This window comes from Gavialis gangeticus, unplaced genomic scaffold, assembly GCF_001723915.1.
Source record: "Gavialis gangeticus isolate Ggan-Ray unplaced genomic scaffold, GavGan_comp1, whole genome shotgun sequence".
Lineage (NCBI taxonomy): Eukaryota > Metazoa > Chordata > Crocodylia > Gavialidae > Gavialis > Gavialis gangeticus.
The window spans coordinates 4,607,068-4,615,586 of record NW_017729005.1 but is presented as its reverse complement, the minus strand read 5'-3'; positions in this window follow the sequence as shown (position 1 = coordinate 4,615,586).

Below are 8,519 nucleotides of genomic sequence, written 5' to 3'. Positions count from 1 at the left end.
GCAGAGGGAGCAGGTTTCCCCCCTCCCTCAGGAATGCAGCCAGCTCAAGTTCCCTAAAGAGACAGGCTGAGGGTGTGGTCCCCTGTGTGCTGGGCCCATCCTAATTGAATGGTCACAGCACAGAGATTTAAATCACAGTGTCACAGGGCAGAGATTTTTTGGGGAGAGACCAAGGTGGCTTTCTGCCACAGTCAGCACATATATTAAATATCATTATACGTACTAAAATTGGTGCTTTGCTACTATTTTGGTTCTATTTTGTCATTAAACCTACAATATTGTAATTAATACTTTAATAACATATTCAAACAAAAAAATCAACTAAAATGACATTGTCCAAACATAATTCTTATTTTTGTCCTTTACAAAAATTGTTGAAAATAGATCAAATCTGGCATGGCTTTTCAAATTTGATAAAACCAGGGGGTCGGGGGAATGTTTCTTATAGTTTCATAGCTGGTCGGGTCAGAAAGGACCTGAGCAGATCATCAAGTCCAACCCCCTGCTGTGGCAGGAAAGAGTACACGGGTCAAAAGACATGGGTGAGGTGTTCATCCAGCCTCCTCTTAAAGACCCCCAGGGTAGGAGACAGCACCACTTCTCTTGGAAGTTGGTTCCAGATCCTAGCCACCCTGAGTGAAATAGTGCCTCCTGATATCTAGCCTATCTAGCCTGATATCTTAGTTTTTACAGAAAACTGCTCTGTCAAAAATGTTTAACTGCTCTCATTTACAGCTCTTCAAATAACCTGTAAGGTGCTCAGTGTTTTCAAATGTAGACTGCTTTGCATAGTCTATAACTGGGGCCACAGTTATCTAAATATATTATAGGGATTTCTCAGTGCTATGAAAAGAAATCACAAAGCATTCAAACTTAGTTTTGAAGTTTTTGGGCTGGAGTTAAGAGTCTGAAAATAATTCTGCTCTTTCAAGGCAACTAGAAACTTCTTTAGCTCTAACAGGTGTAAAAACACACTCAAGAAAACTTTCTTCTGCTCATTTGTCTGCAGGCAGCTAAGGACTTCAAATTGGATTATCTAAAAAAATGGAGTTGACCCAATCCGAGGCTATGATCTCATTCTCTCAAGAAAAAACAAAATGACACTTTTGTCTACAATTATCTCTATGCATTTTTCTCTGTATTGTGTTTTCAACTATTTTGTCAAGATTTTCCCATTGTCTTCTCTTATCTTCAGTATCTTTCTCATGTTTTTATGTTTACTTGTGTTCCCACTTGGACAAATTAAAATGCCACTCCTATCTCCATTCTGAGACTGAGTCAAAACTAAGATTTTATGTAATTTATTTCAAATTCAAGTAAAGATTATAATACTTAACCAATATTGTTGATATCCTGAATACTGTCCATCTGGTCTGAAATCTGGATCTAATCATACAGAATACCCACCAATCTACTTCTTTCAAAATGCCATCTTCTCTAGCTGTTCAGTGATCATCGTGACTGGCTACAATATGTTTTGTCTCTAGTTCACTTTACAGCCTGATTGAATTGGAAAACTTCTGTGCTTAGATCTTCCACTTTATAAGGATCGAGTTCCATGGCATGATCTCCAAAATAAATGCAAATAACCATGATACTCACTTTTACATGCATCTTTTTTAATATTTAACTAGAAATTGCTTGATCAAAATCACTGGCAATAAAAGCAGAACAATGTACTCTGCCTGTAGTTAGAGAGACAATGGCTTAGGGGGCATTTTAGGATTCTATGGCATATACTTAACTTTTGAGACATACATGTTTTAACACATAAGCACACCAGAATCGGAGAAAGAATGATTCCATTCATCCCCAAAGACAATGATAAACTGATTTGAAAATTTCTTCAGTACAAAGCCATTAGTGGACCAAAAGATTTTTATTAAAGCTTGTGCTCTGCCTTTGAAAACTTCTAATGTCAGTAAGAATGAGAGCCCTGATTTCTAGTATTTTGAATGCCACTATGTTTGAATGGCTGCTCTAACTACACTAATTAGTTCTATAGTCTGCATGCAGGTGTTTAATTATCAAGGTTCTGCTAGCTAGTTTGTTTTTACTTAACTGATTTGTTCCTTTAGTGGCCTTTCACTGATGTGTACACAGATTGGGGAAAAATGGAACCCTTTGAAAAATAAGATCTTTGATCTAAACAGTTTAATTTAGCCTTCTAAAACAAGTAAAATGAAACTCAGTTGGCCACACACGTGCACACTTGTGAGCTGATAATGCAAATAAAGAATATTCAAAAGTGTGCTTAGCAAATCATGACTCTCAACCTTACTAATTGGAATTTATTATTTGGTCATGGAACAGGAAGTCCATTCTCTCTACTGATGGGAGTTTATTACTGCAGGTAATGGGGAAGGAAAAGGGAAAAACTGCTGTCTAAAGATTCCTGGAAAAGGGCAGTTGTTCCCATAAAAACAGATTCTGTATAAATGTTTTATAAATAAAGAGGGTTTAGCTTGCTTGCACAAATAAAACTCATAATAGAAAAAAGAAAAACTCCAATGTATCTTTACCCACAGCAAGGAAACAGGAAGGCAGAACTCCTCAGAATACATTCAACTAAAGAAAATTCCATCAGAAGAATCCATCCTGTTCCATTTGAGAAAATCCATGGATGTGTATTAGTTTCTTAGTTTTAACAGAGTTTGCATCAAGAACTACACACACACACACACACACTGTATATACTCTATTTATATATCTGTCTCTTTCCCTCTTAAACAAATATATATATATATGAATGTATTCTTATACGAATATATGTATATATATTTATTTCATAGATTTCATAGACATTAGGGCTGGAAGGGACCTCGGAAGATCATCGAGTCCAGCCCCCCACCCAAAGGGCAGGAAGTCAGCTGGGGTCATAGGATCCCAGCAAGATAAGCATCCAATTTGCTCTTGAAGGTGTTCGATGTAGGTGCTTGAACCACCTCTGATGGCAGGCTGTTCCAGACCTTGGGGGCTCAGACAATAAAGAAATTCTTCCTTACATCCAGCCTGAAACGGTCTCGCAGTAGTTTATGACTGTTCGACCTCGTCATCCCTTGGGGCACTCTGGTGAACAAACGTAACAAATTTATGTTATTTAAAGGGATAGAGACAGAGCAAGGTATATAGCCTAGTGGGTAAAGCACTAACATAGCTATTAGAGATCCTTATTCAAGTTCCCCTCAGGTTCATACAGAGCAGAAGTCTACACCCCAGATCACTCAAACAGAATTAAACTTGGGTCTCTAACAAGCCAAGCCAGTGCCCTAAGTACCAAGATCCACAGGTGCATTCAGTTTTGCTTTAAACTCGGCTCCACTTCATGAAAATGTCCAAATGCTCTGCACTGGATCAAAAACCCAAAAGCTGCCATGATACAGATTGTTATCCTCCAAGCAGCTCTAATAGGAGGTACTTTTCTATAACTACTAAAGCCAAGAGGCTTTAAAAGCAGACAGCTTTATTAATCTCTTATGTAAACATGAATATTATAAAAGATTATTTTGAGAGAAAAAAATCTTCCCATTTCTAGAGTTGCAACACCAGTTCTTGCTTACCTCTTTACCTTTATACAAAACAGACATACAACACGTTGTTCCCCATAATTCCTGTCAAATAGAATTGACTTTCTGAAGAGTGCTGAATATAAAGACTGATGATGTAAGGATGTGTTTTGTCTATTACCATGTATGCTATCAGACATCAAGAACTGCATTAGTATTTTATTTCCTGGAAAAATTGTAAGCCCACAATCAGTCTGTTGTAGGCTATAAATCCCAGTGGTGCTTTTCTGGTCATCATATATCTACTACATTTAGCTCCTAACTAGCTAGGACTGGTACATATAAAGCTAATCCATTAATCATTTGAGGGGATAAATTCTATGTTCTTAGGACTAATTGCTCAAGTTTATGAGAACAGAAAATTTGCAGACAAACAAGGACCAAATACAAATGAGAACACCCTTGTTTAAGGTTCCCTGAAGTAAAATTAAATTGACTTGCTTAGGTTTAAAACAGCATAACAATATTTTAAATGCCTTTCAGACTTTGAAAGCCTTTTTATATAGCAGTGTATGGCCAATTTATGGTTTGCAGAAAATAAAGTTTGAACTCATTTGGTCAAAGTTCAATGTTACAAATGCGACCCTGATTTAGAGATTGACTAAAAGGTGGAGAAAAAATAGTGTGACCACAGGAACTGGCACAACAGAAGCAATCAGTCAGTGGGCTATCTAGATCCTTGTTCTTCCCAACACTGTGCAAAGTCAGATGCTTCAGAGGAAACATACTTGAGAGCTGTTTACACACAGTAAGCTTTCTACAAGAAGTGTGCAAGCAGAAAAAAGGACTAAATTCATTTAATAAAATAATATGTAAGGAATAATTGTACTGGCTCCTCCCATAAAGCAGTTCTGTAAAGGAATATTTCTCTCTAATACCTGATGCTAATAAATTAATGCTCTCATATATAAAGTAAACATCCTCAGAAATCAACGTTCAATATAGCTTTAAAATACAAGCATTTAATAGACATTGAGGATCCTTGGCTTCTCCATATTTTACTAACTACCTCACTACTCAGACCTAGTTCTACAAGTATCAGTGGAAAGAATTAGGACAATATAGAAAATATCTTATATGGACATGATCCAAGTCCTCCAGGTCTATTCTGAGCTGAGATTTAAGAACCTGGCATTTCTATTACAGATAAGCCAGGGAAGCAACATTCAGATCCAAATTAAAAACAGATCAAACCAGAAGCATTTGGCTCCAAGATTTTGGTTCAGCCAACTGCATAGTAGAAGCCAAGTGTGTAACATAGACATAAGTCTACAATTCAAACATCTCCAGCATTTTGATTTATGCTTCTATTAAACAAAATTAAATACTAGCTAATGTTACAGTTTGTGCAATTAAGTGTTAAATGAACAAATACAAAACCTGCCATGGCACTCTGGTTGAACAGCACTGATCTAATCAACTTCATGCATAAGAGGCCATAGGATTTAAATGCTCTTGGATCAAGCTCTGAATAATCTCCAATTAAGTCAGATCTGATAGTTTAGAAAGACATTGTTTTGATTTAAAGTCTTTACGTAATGTGGAATCCATTAGATCTCTTGGTAAGGTTTTCAAATGTTTGCTTACCCTCACTGTTATACACTTACACCCCTTATAAAATTGCTTCTTTGCATAGTGATGATAAACCACAACTGAGAGCTAGCACATTCAGATTTTAAGGAGAGCAGTGGCATAACAGTAGGGTGAACAGGGCAACTGGCCTGGGTGCTAATTTTGCAGGGGAGGCACTCGCAGAGTCAACCAGAAGTTGCAGCTGCCCCTGTGCCTCAAGCACCCAACCATATCCGTACGCTGCTGAAGGAGAGTTGAGATGGGCCCAACCGAAAACCCGGGATCCAAACATCTCTGAAGAGGTAAAAAAGGCGCATCTCAGATCAATGTGGTTAATTCTAGTGCTAGTGAAAGATAGTTTGCTGGAATACATTATCTACTATATTTGTAAATATCTCAAGGCATAGAGTACTGCTCCCTTTGTGAAATTCCAGGCTCTCCACCCAACGGCTGATGACGCCATGGCAGAAACAAAGAGCCGCCATGAAGTCCAGCCAGAGGTTGCCTGGATGAAGGTAGTCTCTGGCCCAAGGAGGCGCTGCACCAGGGTGACCACCCCCTTGGAGATGCACAACCATTTCAAGGCCTTCAAATCAGCAGAGCCAGGTGACCTGCTGGCCTCAGCATGTGAGGATGGAGGGCCACTAGCAAATGCATCCAAAAGAAGATGCAGAGTAATCATAGTGAGCAATTGCCTCCTGAAGGGGACAAAGGGCCTGATCTGTCATCCCAACCCCTTAAGCCCATGAAACCTGCTGTCTCCCTGGGGCTTGTGTCTGGGATGTTACTGAGAGGATCCCCAAACACATCTGGCCCTCTGACCACCATCCCATTCTACTCACCCATGTAGGCTGGGCTTAAAGGTTTGAGAGCTCAGATAGTTTTTTTCCCTCAATCCTTCCTGTCATGGGTCCAAGGGAAAGGTGAATTGGTGAGGTGACCAGAAGACTCAGGGGACGGGCGGTCAATTAACAGTTCTAGCCCAGGTCATGCCAATCACAGTTGTAACAGCTTAAGTAGCCCAAAGGAACCCACTCTTACAACAGTCCAAGGAAAGGTCATGTCCCATCACACAAGGAAGCTTAGGGCTTCCCATGGCAGACAACTGCCTGTAGAAAATGCCAGGAGCTTGGGAAATAAGCAAGAGAAACTGGCCCTTTTCTTGGGCAATAAAGATTATGACTTCATAGGGATAACAGAGACCTGGTGGGACTCCACCTATGACTGGTCTGTGGGTATAGGAGGCTATACCCTGTACAGGAGAGACCATGTTGGGAAGAGGGGTGAAGGTGTAGCTCTACTTCAAGGAGCAGTACACTTCCCTACAAACCACATTCACTAACCAAGAAGGGTGCCTCGAGACCCTCTGGGTTAAAATATGGAGAGAGCATGGGGAAGAGAATATAACTGCAAGAGTCTATTATAGACCTCCCAACCAAGAAGAAGAACTGGATCAAGAATTCAGTAGGGAACTGGCTGAGGCTGATTCATGATTGTCATGGGTGATTTCAACTCCCCCAACATCCTCTGGGAAGAGCACACAGCCAAATCTGACCAGTCACGTAGCTTTCTCATCTCCATTGATGATCTCTACTTAACACAAGAGGTCTACGGGCCGACTAGGGGAGAAGCACTGCTGGATCTGGTTCTGGCCAAAGGGGATGATCTGGTGAGCAATCTGAGGATAGAGGGCAAACTTGGTGACAGCAACCATGAACTGATCACCTTCTCCGTTCAACATAGGGTGGGAAAATCCCTCAGTAAAACAGAAATCCTCAACTTTGGGAAGGCAAACTTTCACCAACTCAGGACACTGGTCAGTCAGGCACTAATAGACCATGGGCCCCTGGGAAGGGGAGTCCATGAGGAATGGTTATTCCTTAACAACTCAAAGCACAAGAGAAGTCCATCGGATCCTGAAGGAGATATAGTCAGCAGGCAGGAAAGCCCCCTTGGCTAAACAGGAAACAGTTGGACCTCCTGAAACTCATCACCAAGGAGGATTACTCAGCACTTGCCTGCACCTGTAGAAAGCAGTTCAGAAAAGCCAAGACAGAAATTGAACTCAGAATAGCCATCAGAATCAAGGACAACAAGAAGTCCTTCTTCAGATATGTGGGAAGTCGGAAAAAGAACAAAGGCAACATTGGACCCCTGCAAGATAAAATGGGGCAGCTGCTATCTGACACCCAAGAAAAAGCCAATGTCCTAATGAATATTTTGCATCAGTTTTCCACCCACCCAAGGGGGTCACACTGTCAGACAAAACGCAAAACTTCCAGGGAGTGGGAGATGGACCCATACTTGACATTGATCAGGTGAGGGAATACCTTGAAAGGCTAGACGTTCATAAGTCCGCAGGCACAGACAGAATACACCCGAGAGTCTTGAAGGAGCTGGCGGACATCATAGCACACCCTATAGCAAAGATATTTGAGAACTCATGGCACTTGGGTGAGGTACCAGAAGACTGGAATAGAGCCAACATGGTCCCAATCTTCAAAAAAGAAAGGAAGGAAGTTCCAGGGAACTACAAGCCAATCAGCCTGATGTCCATCCCTGGAAAGATCTTGAAGAAAATCATCAAGGGATCCATCAGCAACAAACTAATGGAGGCAGCCTTCTGAATGCCAGCCAACATGGCTTTGTCACTCAAAGGTCTTGCCTGACCAACCTCGTCACCTTCTATGACCAAGTGACACATTGCTTCAATAAAGGAGACAATGTTGATGTCATATACCTTTGACTTGGTCTCCCGTGATGTCCTCATAGTTAAGCTGGGGAACTGCAGCCTCAACCATCTCATGGTTCAATGGTTGGGGAACTAGCTCAGGGGTTGGACCCAACAAGTACTAGTTGATAGGAGCAAATCAACATAGTGCAAGGTGACCAATGGAGTCCCTCAGGGCTCAGTTCTTGGGCTGGTACTCTTCAACATCTTCATTAATGAACTGTGTAATGCTCCCGATTATCCAAGGGTGGGATTTTCTTGATTTCCCACCAAGTTAGGCTTCCCCTCAACTCGCCTGCCATGACTCTGATGATAAACAATTAGGTGTTCTGTGCTTTCAGTTTTTATTTAAAAAAAAAAGGGGGGGAATTATTCAGGGTTTATTTTCCAAACATAAAAATGAGGTTGAAATCAAGATAAAAGGAATAAAAGAAAAAAAATCAGTTTAAATCAGGGAAAATAATAATACAGTTCCCATGGCAGTGAGAGAGGAAGGAAATAAGGCTTGGACTAGGGAAGGGGTGGGGGGAGGGGTACAACAGCCCATTGGCCATTCCTGGGGCTGCAACAGGGAGCAAAGCAGAGGGAACTGTCAATGAATGTGGGGCGGGGCGGGGGGGCACGGCTGTTGCTGCTATGTGCACCCCTGG